This window comes from Gigantopelta aegis, chromosome 10, assembly GCF_016097555.1.
Source record: "Gigantopelta aegis isolate Gae_Host chromosome 10, Gae_host_genome, whole genome shotgun sequence".
Lineage (NCBI taxonomy): Eukaryota > Metazoa > Mollusca > Gastropoda > Neomphalida > Peltospiridae > Gigantopelta > Gigantopelta aegis.
Window position 1 is genome coordinate 38,201,719 of NC_054708.1, and position 16,065 is coordinate 38,217,783.

At 34.9% G+C, this 16,065-nt stretch overlaps 1 protein-coding gene across 1 annotated transcript in view; it reads left to right on the top strand.

Annotated features, from left to right (window-relative positions):
* Positions 1–16,065, top strand: part of LOC121382989 (SUN domain-containing ossification factor-like) — a 103,489-nt gene that overhangs the window by 14,468 nt on the left and 72,956 nt on the right. The gene's annotated exons all lie outside the window — the stretch shown is intronic.

The window sequence follows — 16,065 nt, forward strand, 5'->3', positions numbered from 1 at the left end:
TGTGACCAATGATTGTTTTATGAACATTAAAATTATCTGTTTTAAGAAAGATAAACAGTTATTGTTATAATAATTAAGTAAAATATGAAAGTCATATATTGTGCTAAATAATACTGATTAATATGTTTAAAAAAAAAACTTTTTGTGGTAATGACATCATCTGTGGTTTGTAGATTAAGTTATGAAAGGGTCATGGAAATTGCCTTGAAAAAGACACGTAATTTGAAAAGTCCTAGAATTGGCTTGCCTGTGAAGGTAATCACCATTATGTACATGTTATTGTGTACATATATACATGCAATAGTGATTCTCTCATAAAGCTAAAGTACATGTATTATGTATGTATGTATACATGCAATAGTGATATGTATACATGCAATAGTGATTCTCTTATCAAGCTAAAGTAAATGTATTATACATGTACGAATCACCATTATGTACATGTAATTGTGTACATATATACATGCAATAGTAATTCTCTCATAAAGCTAAAGTACATGTATTATGTATGTATGTATACATGCAATAGTGATATGTATACATGCAATAGTGATTCTCTTATCAAGCTAAAGTAAATGTATTATGTACGAATCACCATTATGTACATGTAATTGTATATGTATACATGCTATAGTGATTCTCTCATCAAGCTAAAGTTCATGTGTTATGTATGTATGTATACATGCAATAATGATTCTCTCATCAAGCTATAAAGAGACTTTTTGAGATTAAATATTCAGGTTTTATAAATGAGGGAGATGCATGTTGTCCTACATTTTCTCAATGGTGGGTGTGTTGGTCTTATTGTGTTTGGTCTTTCACCATGACAGGAAATTGTGTTTCATCAGAACTTGTCAGTCTTTGTGTATATATGAATCGACACACCCATTTACTTACCTCTTTCCACTGTATGGTTTCATGGCCTAATGATCAGGAATGTTTGCCTCTCTGTGGTTTTTCATACCAGTATATATAGGGCAAGATCAAGCAAAAAGCCACATTTGAGACAATAAATTATTTATGAATTCAGTAACTTGTGTGCTATGATCAGAAAGCTATTTATGTCTTAGTCTCCAAAACTGTTTACCGTTTTAGATACACCTAGCCATTGAAAAGTTATGCCCATTTTAAACTTCGATCAACAAGAGTATCGGTAGCTTTTTGTCAACAATTTATACCTTTTTAAGACAGTACGTACTAGAGAGTTTAAAGGAAGGGACAATTAAGGCATCTGGCCTGGTATGCATATTCAACGATATATAATGCACATTATTGCTTAATATTAACAAGTATAATCGTATAGTTAATTAATAAAACAGTTAAATGTGACGGCTATTATATACAACGGGCGCAGCCATTTTGTACCATCTCAGTGAGTATGCCCTCTGGCGAGCTGGTGGTTACGTAATACTTAACGCGTAACATCAGGAATGAGCCTTAGAACTAGAGAAACACAATCTACCTGGTTTTTGTGGGATGATAAATAGTCATACATTGCAATGTTTTGTAATAATACATATCCCAGTAAGCCAGCAATAAGTATATCCAGCACTATATATATTATTTTTCAATACAAAATAAAATACCATTGTCAAAGTGGCTATACAACAAGTCGAAATAATTAACAATGTTTTGTCCATGCATTAACCTATGTACTGAAATGATACACAGAGTGTTTTCTTAGTTAATTGATCTATGCTGTTAGTTGTTTCTACCTGTGATTCCTGATTGGCAGGTGTGTATTTGATTGGTAACCAGATGAGCCAATTAATTGAAGCTGTCTAGACACAAAAATACATACCGTTATTGTGGAATATTACCTGTCGCCCCTAAAATGGTAATGGACATGGTTTATTACTGTAAATAGTTCTGTAAAACTATTGATTAAGTAGACTTTTTCATCTAAAACCACAGAACTGACCTATTACGTAGTCCCAAAGAAAAGAAAATTATCACTTGGGTATCGTGGGTTGTTGTTTTTGCTCCAACGTAGCATATAAAGAGGCCTAATAGTGTACCTTTTTCCTTTGGATTATTTAACAGAGAAAAATACTATAACCCCATTTTGTTCCATTAATGCAACTTGAAATATATTTAGTTAAATAGTTTATTATATTATTACGTCATTTATGTTGTTTTACAAGTCAGGTTGATCAAAGAGAAGCGCCTTGTCAAAAATTACTGCTTTTGTTTACACTGTACATACAGGATATGGTCAGGAGCTGACGTCACTTCGCCCCAAGCTATCCCACCGGACGTCACAAAAATGAAACAAAATGGCTGCCCCCAGTTAGCAGGAATAATCATGGTTTTTTATTAACTCTAAAATTACGCGTTTTTTATTTGCTAAAGTGTCAGTATGTGTTGGTGGTCCGGGTATGCATCTTTCCAACATGCCCGTTGAGTTGACCGTACCTTTAAAAAGGATCTAGAATACAAAATAAACAAGTTTAACTTGTAAAACATTCTTTACTTTACATATTTATAAGTAATTACTATTAATTAATCAAAATATACTTGTGGTGTCCATTGCTTACATGTTGTCCCTCCATTAGCGAAAAACATGACTTTTCTAAAAAAAATTATGTCTAAGCTAATAGCTTAGAAGTATTAATAAGTTGTTGGGGTTTTTTTATTTTAATTATATAAATATAGTTATTGTGACCAATTAAAAACCGGCTTGTTTCTCCATTACCGGTAACGGAGGGACATTTGTGCCATATATTGTATATTAAAACAGTTTGTGTGATAAAACCGGAACGTGGTAACTTCGGACCCGAGTAATCTCGGCCCCAGGTAATTTCTGACCGGTAATCTCGGCTTCTGTATTAATGAAAGCAACTTATATCTGGGTTATACGCAAATGAAAGTTTGTTGTTAAACAACCTGATATTATTATTTCAAGATGAGTTTATTTAATTAAACATTATTATATATTCATGTTATATTTTGTTGTGTATATTTTGTTTATTAACTTTTAAACATTTATTCTGCTCATACCCCGTGCCCTTCTTAGGATGGTTTGATTTGGTAGGTGTTCCTGATTTTAATCAGATCTGCTATGCTCACATTAAGCATGTTTGAATCCTCAGCATATAAGCATTTAAATACCTATCAAACAATCCAAATTTAGCCATTGGTGAATAATGCATTGTGAGGCCATTTAGTGTATGTGAACTGTAATCTGGACGTTCATCGTTACTAATTACCAATCAAATGACCCCACTATTAGAATAATGTTCATAAGGAGAGGCCATATACCTAATGCAGTTCAAAGCACCCTCAGCCAACACAGCAGTACCAACATCAATGTACCGGTAATAATAGCTGATTAATCAATTTCCAAAACAAGTCCCGCAAAAACACAGATCTACTCAATAAACATGGCCTCGCGTCAGTGATATATTATATACCTTAACTGTTATACAGGTGCATATACCAATATCCATAAACATGGCACACGCAGGCTGCTTTTGACGTTCCAGATCCATTTTTATCATGTTATAATACTCTGCGTCCACGACAAGAAGTTATTCCATGTGACGAATGTCATCTATGGCAACACCATACATGTAATACGGGTATCTCGCGGAAGTTTTACCGTTAAGCTGTTAGAGAAAGTGCTGATATCCAATGGACATGCGATACCTGTCAGGCGCGATCTGATTCAAGCACACTTGTTATGGCAGACACCTCAGTGGTTAATTGTTAGTAGATATATGTTATTGAGAGTGTTAATGAGAAAAAAGGAGGGTGTATAGTGGTCTTACATCTGCCCGTTGTGCCCTTAAGAACACACTCTAGCTGGAGCCGGTACCGGGATGCGAACCCTGTACCTGTCATCCTTGTAAGACCGACGTTTGCTTAGGCACTGCGTCGTCAAGACCAGTAGAAAAATGTCATCGGAATTCTTCTTAACTAAGCCGATGGGGTCCGAGATTACTCGGGTCTGAAGTTACCAGGCCGAAGTTAACAAAGTCCGAAGTTACCCCTATTCATAAAACCAACTTAAAAAACACCACATGTATAAATGTATTTTGATTATATAAATGAACTAAACTAATTTCTGTCACATCAACTGCTGCAATACACAAACACAGCACATCTTTAGATATCACTGTACAAAGGGATACAGGTATGCATGCATGCAGAGATTTATTAATTGGGGTAATAAAACTTCTATAGGAGAATGGGAGGTGTTTTTTACCTTATCACTTAATTTGTGGCTGTCTTATAATGAAAATGATGTGTATCTACTACTGGCAGACTGGGAGTAATTAATTGACTTCACACTTTAGTGCTCATTTTTAATTAAAAGCCCAAGGGAAATGTGGTAGTTTTAATAGCTGTGGAATTTTAAACAGCAACAAGGAAGATATTTTTTTAGCTCATTTATGTTTGCTTATATTCATTTTTATAAGCCAAATCGCTGCCTGTTCAATATCATTTACATTAAACTGTTCTATATAGCACAATTAAAATACCTATTCAAGGCTATTTGTTCAGAAACATTTATTAACCAATTATCTCCAAAACCTACATGTAGTATTGGTACTGAACAAATCAGTGTGACTGATGTAAACTCAAGTTAATAATTCAGGTTTAATATCCTCAACATGCACATACAAATACATATGAACTACCATTTGGATTATGGAGACATAATCAGTCAAATATCAGAGAAATTTATTAACAGTTATTTGCATGATTATGTCACAGTATAGACTTTAAAAGGTGGCAAAATTTTACATGTGATCAAGAAACTACTATACCATGCAAAACATTAAAAATAAATTATATATTATATATGCTGTGTTAAAAAATTGTACAATTTCAACTTGATATATATATATATATATATATATATATATACTATACTATACAACTGGGTTCTGGGTGGGATCCTGCCGGGATAAAATTATGGGATTCCCGTTTGTTCTAATGAGATCCCATATCCTGGCAGAATCAATATCCCGGTGGGATCCTGGTCACATCCCGGCGGGATCCAGGTTACATGTATATCCCTGTCTTTTCCAGGCAGGATAAAATTCTGTAAATACTGGACATATCTCAGCAGAACATCGGAAAACAGGATTCCTGGGCAATCTTGCATTGATTTTTGATTTATTATTCCCTATCAGGAACCACAGATTTCTGGATATAATGATTACAAATTTAAAAATCTTGCCTAAACATTATTGCAATAGAAAACAAACCAAATTTCAAGAAGGAACATCCTGGCATTGATTGATAATAGCATATTCTTCTACAAAACACTAATTACAAACAGTTAATAATTAACATAGTGAAATCCTGTTGGCCTAATTAAAATTATAAATACATGTAAGTCAGCATAGGGTGATGTGAGGATTTGGGATTATGACTTTAAAATATAACAGAATCACAAGCTAATATGTAGACGAGATACTGTAATCATACACAAATCATTCGGGGGTGGTAAATTATAACAGATCTGTGAATTTCTATTTCACCTGCCAAGTCATATAATTTTAACTAATGAGGTCTATATCGGCCTAGAGAGCACTGCTATTTTCAGTGTTAAATTCCTATTGAGCTTTTTAAAGTTTAATACAATTTGTGAAGACTAGCTGTCCCAGAGGATCGTTTAATTGTACCATGTTTCAAAACAATTCAACAACAAACAAACAAATATTGAACATGCTTGATCATATATATCAGTATGTTCCTGTAAAAAGTCAGTTATCCTTTTAAATTCTTAATTCAATCAAATCAAACTTCAAGATACAAGTAAAATTTAAAGAAAACAACAAAAAAAACTCTTTTTTTCTGCCAATTTACCGCAGTGTTGATGAAGTGAAAGTAATAAAGACATTCCTGGTATTTTTTCTGTTGCCATCTTCGCCAACAAGGCGATCCATACAAACATTGTATAATGTTTCTCAATTTACCGCAGTGTTGATGAAGTGAAAGTAATAAAGACATTCCTGGTATTTTCTCTGTTGCCATCTTCGCCAACAAGGTGATCGATACAAACATTGTATAATGTTTCTCAATTTACCGCAGTGTTGATGAAGTGAAAGTAATAAAGACATTCCTGGTATTTTCTCTGTTGCGATCTTCGCCAACAAGGCGATCGATACAAACATTGTATAATGTTTCTAAATTTACCGCAGTGTTGATGAAGTGAAAGTAATAAAGACATTCCTGGTATTTTCTCTGTTGCCATCTTCGCCAACAAGGCGATCGATACAAACATTGTATAATGTTTCTCAATTTACCGCAGTGTTGATGAAGTGAAAGTAATAAAGACATTCCTGGTATTTTTTCTGTTGCTATCTTCGCCAACAAGGCGATCGATACAAACATTGTATAATGTTTCTCAATTTACCGCATTGTTGATGAAGTGAAAGTAATAAAGACATTCCTGGTATTTTCTCTTTTGCCGTCTTCGCCAACAAGGCGATCGATACAAACATTGTATAATGTTTCTCAATTTACCGCAGTGTTGATGAAGTGAAAGTAATAAAGACATTCCTGGTATTTTCTCTGTTGCCATCTTCGCCAACAAGGTGATCGATACAAACATTGTATAATGTTTCTAAAGTTGTATAAATTGATGATACATACTTGTGTCTATAAATCAGTACAATTAGTTTTAAACATAAACAAATATTTCCCGTGTTTTTACAGTACGTGAAACAACCCTGAATGTGAACCAGGTTATTGGGTCCAAAATAAAAATAAATTCAAATCATGTCCTATCGGGTACAATGCAAAATTTAGATATTTAAATGTGTACTAAATGCCAGTGTATATAACATTATTAAAACATGATGTGATAGAAGACAATTAATGGTACCAGTCACAATATTTGGGAGTGCTTGGTTTCTTGAACACGTGCAACACGCCACACAAAAATATTGTACTGAAATGTAAAGGCAGAGTATGACAAATATTTTGAAAAGTCACTAGCCACAGGGCTAGTGGGTTTGTGAAAACCACTAGCCCACCAAGATAAAGCACTAGCCCAAATTCCTGATCAATTATAACTGGATTTTTATATAATTTTTGTAACATTACACATTTACGAGTATAACAGTAAAATAAAACAAAAACTTAAATCATGTTGTAACTTTCAGTTTTTTGTCGTGTCGTACGTTTTGTCTTTTGTCAAGTGTGATCCATCGTCATTGTCCCGTTTTTGTTTTTGCCCTCCCCCCGGGGAAAAATAATTGAGCAAACTCTTGGTTGGTATCTAAAAACACTATCAAAATAATTAAATTTAAATGAGGGTACGACAGTGTGACACACGGTAATAGATGGTTCAGTGTATTTGGTAGTTGGTTATATATTTAGGGCCTACTATTTATGTCGCCAGGAACGGTGATGCCAAATACAGGGCATTATTCCGTGTCAGACCGATATCAAAAGAATATAACGGCGACATCTAATCCGTTGTTAATTGATGAACAAAAAAGGTATTATCTTGTATCAGCAGCTGTGACGTATTATCCAAACCGATACACGTAATAGGCCAAGCCGAGTCATTGCATATGCGGTTACCATTAAAGTAAATTGTTTTCCTGATTGCCGATAACCACATGTTAGCGAAGTGTTAAATTAGAAAACAATAGGCAAATAAAACAAACACTGAAATTCAAAGCATGGCTGGGGTTTACTTGATTGAGATTAACCTGTCGTCGCGATTGGTGATTTCCAAGTTCTTAGCCTAAAACATGTGCGAGATTAACGACCACGTGACGTGTCTAACCAATCAAAACACGCATGTCATTAGACTTTATTTCCTGTGCCAGAAACTTGAAAGGGAAAGGTAAACAATGCATGCTGTAACTGTGACGATGTAGAGATAGCATGTTACTGCAGTTTGCAGACCTAGCTCAAGTGGATTATTATTATATACTCATTGCGTTGTTGATATTATTCGATGACAAACGTCACAATCAAATTTATTAAACGAAATTTCAGCCGAGAGAAAAAGAAAGAAAGAAAGAAAAAAACCCACGATCGAGCGATGACGAGAGGAGTGGTTTTGCGTTTCTCACTAGCCCGAACTTAAAAACCACTAGCCACGGGCGTCGGGCTAGCGGATTTGTCGAACTCTGGTAAAGGCTAAAAGTGATTAGAATACAAATAATAAAGAGTAGCAAAATGGGTGGGTTATTATTTTATGACGATCGCACAATGGCATTATATCGGAACATTTTTAACGTTAGAATATAGGCACCACATGTTTCAAAACTGTTTTACCACAACAGAAAATCACAAAGCAAGACATTGGTCTAAAATATAGCTTGAGGATTTTTTTGTTCTTTCTTTTTCTCCGAATGCTATAAAACACATTACAGTTTCTGCTCTGAATAATTATTAACTACGTTTTGTGCACGTCTGAGAACATTACCATGCATGCATGTAAAAAGTAGATCAATTTTTATATTTTATTTTATTTATTTTGTTTGTTTTTTGTTCATTTGTTTGTTCAAACAACCAACCAGCTTGTGGCGATCAAAATGTTCACTAATACAAATACAAATGTTTAAACTTAGTCTGTCCCATCATTCTATAAAAATGTTTTTTGTAAATAACTTCAGTTTGGTTTGATAAGACGAAAATTAAAAGTGTTTTGGAAATAACAAAAAAAAAGACTATTTATATGTGCAATTTACAAATCATTCGGCTCAGAAATAAATAACTTGTAGTAAATTCCATAGTATGAAAAAAGGCGTTTGCTGTGGGACTAACTGGCAAAAAATAAATAACACATGTCACGTGATGCATGCTGTTTTCATTTGCTTTTATTAAAGCGGCAATATCCGGAATATTTTTATTATTTAAGCATATATAGAACAGAAAATCCAATTACGTTTGGTGCATATATGACGCTGCACTCCGCATTGGTTTCACTACGCTGGCTTATCCAAGTCAAAAACAAAGCCAGTATTTTGAAAGTGGGACACTTTTGACGGGCTCGTACCGATCTCAGTTTTCATTGGCTTATCACAAGTATAGCATTCCCCAACAAGAGATCACGCGAGATTTCACAATTTTTGAACAAATTTAACTGTCTTGATTGAGGGGTTGTCTCATATCTCCAAAACATATTTATATCCATAGAGGTATGGTACAACGCCTTTCCAGGGGTCGGTGGGTAGGGGATTTGCCTTGAAATTTTGACAGTGGCCAGCTGTTGGCATACGTGTTACATGTAAGGGGGTGTTACTAATTACGTAACACTCTAGGAGTAGAGGAAGAGGGTACTGTGTTCGATTTACGTAACCTTTTTCAAGACTATATGTTATTTTTATTCATTACTTAGACCTAAAAGGTGTTTTTTGGAAATGTGCGGTCAGTCTAGGATCGATCCCCATCGGCGGGTATACAAAAGACCATGGTATGTGATATCCTGTCTGTGGGATGGTACATATAAACGATCCCTTGCTAAAAAAATGTAGTGGCATTCCAAGGCGCGTGTGCAGGGATTTCAGTGGGGTTGGGGTTACAGACTGTTGAGCGAAGTGACCATTGGCATTTTGACCGCTGACATTTTCAAGATTTTGTCCGTTGACATTCTGTCTGCACACCGGACACCTATGTGTACACGTGTCATTTGCCTGTTACATCACTTTCAGTCAACGAATACCATCACTGGTATAAATGAATCTTACAGCACATTGTCAAATAAAACAAATAACCAACTCATTCAGATTTACATGTACTTACAATCCAGAGTTGAAATATGTTAATGGTAAAAATGCCATGAACACTACTTTCCTACGTCATTTCTTTTTTTGCTGCAGTCATTTTCTTAATTGCAGGGGTTGCAACCAATAAATTTACAACTGCTTTTATACCGTGTATGGTCGAAATACCTGTGATCTCTATATAATAAAAAATATTTATTAAACGAACACATTGATTTTTGTTTTGATTAATGGTTTGAGGGGTGAGCCATAGCACAGTGGTAAGGCGCTCACTTGATGCGCGGTCGGTCTGGGTTCGATCCCTGTTGGTGGGCCCATTGGGCTATTTCACGTTCCAGCCAGTGCACCATGACTGGTATATCAAAGGCCGTATGTGGTATGTGTTATCCTGTCTGTTTTTGTTGGTTCTGGTGCGGTGGGCACCCTACAATATAACACCCTGTAATATAACAGTACAATATGATTAATAAAGGATAATAGTAACATTATTTCAACATTTGTTAACAGGCATGTGACGTGTTTAGGGGGGAGGTGTCATTACATACCTCCCTGAAAATGTTCTTGGAGCAGGGGGCTTCAACCCCCAAACATTTCCCCCTCTGCATGCATGCCTGGAAAGGAAGGATGGAAGGAAAGTAAGGAAAGAAGCAATACACGTTTTCTATGCATGTGTTCGATGAATAGACAACAGGGCCAGTTGCTCATGTTCAGAGCATTATAGTTAAATTAACCCCTGCTTAATCCAATAAATTCCTTTTAATAATTGTTTTTGCACAGACACTAAATAAACTTTAGAAAGTTGTAAAAAAAAATTCATTTATTAATTTGTATTAATTCAGTCCTTTGTTTTGAACATTTCTCTTAACCACAGGGTAAGCTAACTATAACATTTGAACAACTGGCCCCACGTTTTCTACAATCAAAACATGCAATCTGATCATGTAGAGGCTTTAATAGATACAAAAATTATGTATATTACATTATTTACTAAGTAAGGGAAACTTTATGCTTCAGTTTCATATATTTAAGTACATGTACATGAAAAATATATTTCTTTATTGTCTTCTTCACTTAGAAGAACACCTGTTGCCATACATCAATTGTGAACACTACATTGTCGAATCCCATTTCTGTATGCATGTGCCGCATGATCGCATGAGCATATAGCTTTAAACAAATGAATGTTTTAGTAATTACAAATGAGTATATCATATTTATTTACATGCTCACCATATAAATATGCAAAAACTCTTGCACACACAAAAGCATTAATTAGCAAAAAATGTACGTGTATAAAATTACAGTTTAAGGCTCACACAGCCATCTACAAAGTACAAATTATTAATAAAGTGACAAACAAAATTGGAACCATGGTTTCTTGTTTGTTTTTTAATGTAGGTATTTAGGGACCGTAACAAAAGTATATTGAAGCCAGAGAGACTAAGTCACTTAGTCTTGATTCTGACCCCCCACCCCCCTCAAAAAGACTAAATGGGCAGTTGACTTTGGCTTCATCCAAATTGATGTTGCAGAACAAGGTTTGGAAAAGACCAAAGGAAGACAGTAGTAATATAAAAGATACAAACAGTATTTATTCATGAAAGCACATAGTGAAACAATGTTTTAAACAGTGATATGAGGCCAACCAAGGCACTCTGAAAGGCTTTGTAACTATTAAACTATACATCCAATGACAATATGCCCATTGGTATCTTTCATCAGACGCCAATGACATAAGCTCCAAGTTGGCCTATTTCAAGTCATATTTTCCAGCAATTTAAGATAATTTATGCTTCTTTTCTCTTCTTTTTTGCTGTTGCAATTGCCGTTTTTCGGCTCTATTCCAGCGCTTGATGTGCAAGGTAGAGATTTTTTAAACAACTTGTATTGTTGTTAATATCTTGATGCAGAGTTGAGTTGAGTTGTTCCTGTCAAGTCTCTTTTTGTTAATTAGAAGTTACAATATATCGTGAAATGTTTTAATGCGCTGTTTATTGGGAGAAAATATCACACCCACCCGCGACACGACGCCACACGCAAATTTCGATAAGTGAAAAAAGAGAAATGACTCTTATTAAAGAAAATCATCCTAAACACGCTCAAGATGTATAACAACAATTGTTTGTTTGTTTTTTGTTTTGTTTGTTTCATTACTTTATTATTTATTAGTGTTACACATGATTGCCAAACCACTTGTCATACTAAGAGAGCTAACTCTTTACGATCGTTACAACGGCAAGACCTGTGTGGTACCAACATGGCCGTTATAACGAGAGTTGACTGTAATACATACCTAACCACCTTGATATCCTGGTTTGCATGGGCAGGAGGTCGACAATAAATACCTTGGCCAGTGTTTTGAAGCCTTTTGGGTTGTGTTTGTATGATGATTTTCAAGTTCAAAGAAAGTGAAGCCAAAAGTGATAAAAAGACTAAATGGAGATGTTGAAATCATAAACCCCCTCCCCCCCAGACTAAGTGACTTAGTCTCTCTGGCTTCAATATACTTTTGTTACGGTCCCTTAATACATGTAAGTGTACCATGCTTAAAATATATATATATATATGTCCGAAGGTATGGAAACGAGCAATGGTCCATGAAAAGGGCGCACCTGCCATATGCAAATGAGCCATCACTAGAGGGGGTCCAGAGCAAAGTTCACACAGTCAGTGGCGAGTGTGTCCACCTTGAGCATTGATACAGGCGTGGCACCGTCGTCACATTGAGGCCACTAAACACTGGAGAAAGTTACTGGGAATGCCTGTTTCGCAGATGCATGGTTAGGACCATGTACGTGTCTTGGCGAGGGGTTGTCGCGGGTGGTCGGCCGCTACTGGGACGGTCCCTGACCTGGTTGTTTTGTTGATATTGTTGCCGTAAGTGCCATATGGTGTTTCTGTCGACGTTGAATTGACGTGGGACGTCATGCTGCAAGGTCCCAGATTCAAGCATCCCTTTGACTCGCCTTTGTCATTTTCATTAAGGCATGGCATGACGAACTTGCATCAAACAGTTCACTAATGGTGTTTTTCTGACTTCTGGACTTCTGAAGGCTGCACAGAGTGGCAATGATTTGCGACTGAATGTCTGGCCTTTTATGGTGAACACTGGACAGGATTTCCCCCAAATATTCCATGTTTCTTGCACAAAGCATTTCTTTGAGCTGTTTCATGCACGTTTTCTCTGGTTTACATCCATAAATACATTCACAAATGTATTACTCCAAACAATCCATTTCACAATAACTTTTGCCTTTGAGTATACATGTACATCACTGCTAATATATTTTAAATACGATAAGTAATAAGTCAGGTTTTAAAACTTATAAAATTTATTCCCAATATCATGAATTAATTTTTCACAAAACAAGTTTTCAGATGTGCAGCGGTATGGGAGAATCACCCATATATGTATATATATTTATATGAAGAGTTCAGGCACAAAATGCAATATAATAAACCATTTTCTTTCTAGTTTTTAGTTAAAGCCATTATTGTATGTCAGTAAGGGCTAATCGTAGGCCCGCTGATTTGCTGCAAAACGCGATTGATCCTTATGAAATTGTATTGGGTAAATTCTGTTTTTTTATCAAAACGCGATATAGGCCAATTAAAAAAATCACTTTTACTGAAAATGAAAAAAAAAGGATATATCGTGTTTTTCGCCAAAACTCTTAATTCATACATATATACAAGCCTTAATTGCAATCTTTAGAAATAAAATAAATACGCATTTAAAGTTTTACAAACGTACATTGTACATGTATGTACATGTATATGTTGACATGCAATATCATAAAATTGCAGACCCTATAGTTTCAACCCGTGAAAATGAATGCTAAGTTTGGTTAATCTACAAATGTGTAACACATTTAGATAAAGCTACATTAGAGTGAAATAAGAGTGTGACTTTCTAAACAGGGAAAATACCTTTGACAATACATACGGGCTTGTCTCCATAATTAACAGGGGCGGGACGTAGCCCAGTGATAAATCGCTCTCTTGATGCACAGTCGGTTTAGGATCAATCCCTGTCGGACCCATTGGGCTATTTCTTGTTCCAGCCAGTGCTCCACAACTGGTGTAACAAAGGCTGTGGTATGTACTATCCTATCTGTGGGATGGTGCATATGTGTGGTCTGATATCATATAACCATAAATAAAATGTGTTGAGTGTGTCGTTAAATAAAACATTTCCTTTCCTTTCCACAATTAACTTTACTTCTGGCTCGCTGAAAGTAATTATATGGTTTTCCGAATCTAAAAGTCACACTGGCCTGCATGCAGTCATATTATTATAGTCCCCAACCAGGTCAACTGGAGGCCACAACTATAGGTTTTGTCACTGTCCTTCTGTCTATCTGTCTGTCTGTCCGTCCATCCATCTGTCCCATGTACAGTTTTCCTGCTGAGATTTTGTGTATAGCTTTATTGTGTACTGCTACAAATTAAGTTTGACTTAAATTTCATGGTGATTTACCCATTGTTTTACAGAGTTATGGCCCTTGAACTTAGGATATATACAAACTTTTGTTGGGACTGGTAGGGAACGTATTGCTTTTGTACTGTAAACATTTAGTCTGTAAAAAGAACATATTGGGCAATAGTGCTGCAACAATAAACTGATATACCATGATGTTTCATCAGCTCTATTGCTTTTCTTCTTACATCAAACCAAACTGAAATTATTTACAAAAAACATGTTTATTACATGTATATATATATATATATGGAATCTTTGTCACTGATATGTACTTTTTTTTTAACTCCTTTCTTTTTTCTTCTCCCCCCCTCTCCCCCCCCCCCCAATGACAGAGGTAGAGATGATGTCACATGGAACCAATTAAGAATTTTACCCCCACCTCTTGTACCATCAGAACGTATCTATTCAAGATATTGTAACAACACAGGGTGGCACTGAATCCTGTATATGCTGGTTTTTAAAGAGAAATATGGGTTAAATAATTTAGTATTACAACTGAATCTAATAAAGTTCATTAAAAAGTTTCATTAAAAAACACATAAATTTTAAATTTAAATAATATCAACTACATTGTACATGTACATGTATATTGCAATACGGTTTGTTATATCGCAATATGGTTTTGACAGTATAGTTGCACCACTATTAGGCAATGTGTCACTTGTATTATGTCATATACCAGTAATCTACATGTCATGTTATGGATTATGTGTTTAATGGCTGATGGAATTGCTTTAGATAGCAAAGGGATTTTTGTAATAAAAACAGTCAAAAGTGACAGTGGGTATACGTAATATACAGAACTTCACACATGTTGTTTTCACTTCCTATTTTAAGTATTTATTGCACAAGTTTATTTTGTGCAAGAATATTTACCTTGAGACCATGTTTTTAATTTAACGTCATAACAACACTGTTAAATCTATCATCAAAACTCCTTTCATGGATTTACTTAACGTTAAGAATCTTACTCTGCGGCAGCCTTGTGTAATGTTTCAAATACGATGTGACGTAATTTGTAAATCATATATGATGTTGGTAAATAAAAGGCACTAACTGCAGTAAAAAGAAAAAGGGAATTCCCCATTTAAAAGTTCCAGTCCATATTGCACATACATGTATGTGCGATACAAAATACATTTATCACACGGTTTCAAAATGTCTTTATCACTATAGTAAGATTGAATAGGTATGTAATAAAAAAGAATACTATATAGTAACCAGCTCACTATATATGAGGAGTTACAAGTTATTTGTCCCTCATGAATTTATGTTGTTAAATGTTTGGATTTACAAGATAAATTCACATGGCAAAGAGAAGTCATAATTCCTTGGAGCTCTTTAGTTATTCTCTAATTATTGTCTGTCCTGGAGCAAGTCACTGGCTATCCAGAGACAGGCCCCAGGACAGACATGCTCGAAACTCTAGTGGTATATGAGCATGTTAAAATTATTCGCACCCGCATTCTAATTATTGCTCAGGGGCAAGATCAAGCAAAATGCCACATTTGAAAAGATAAATTATTTGTGAATTCAGTAACTTGTGTGGTATGACCAGAAAGCTATTTATGTTTACAGTTCTTAGATACACCTATAGCCATTCAAAAGTTATGCCCATTTTACCAAATCACATTTCAGGTTTCAACAAAGAGTAATTTATAATTTTGGTAAAAAGTACTTTTTAAAAAGTACTAGGCAGTAAAAAATTATCTAGAAGACTAATTAAACAACTTTATCTAGTTTAAACATACTTTACTTTACATATTTAGTTAAATGTTTTCACTTTTAAATATTATTAGTAATTAGTAATAAATAATTAAAAAATATAGTTAATGAGTGATGTATTTGAGATTTATATTATTGTTTTATACATATATTAGC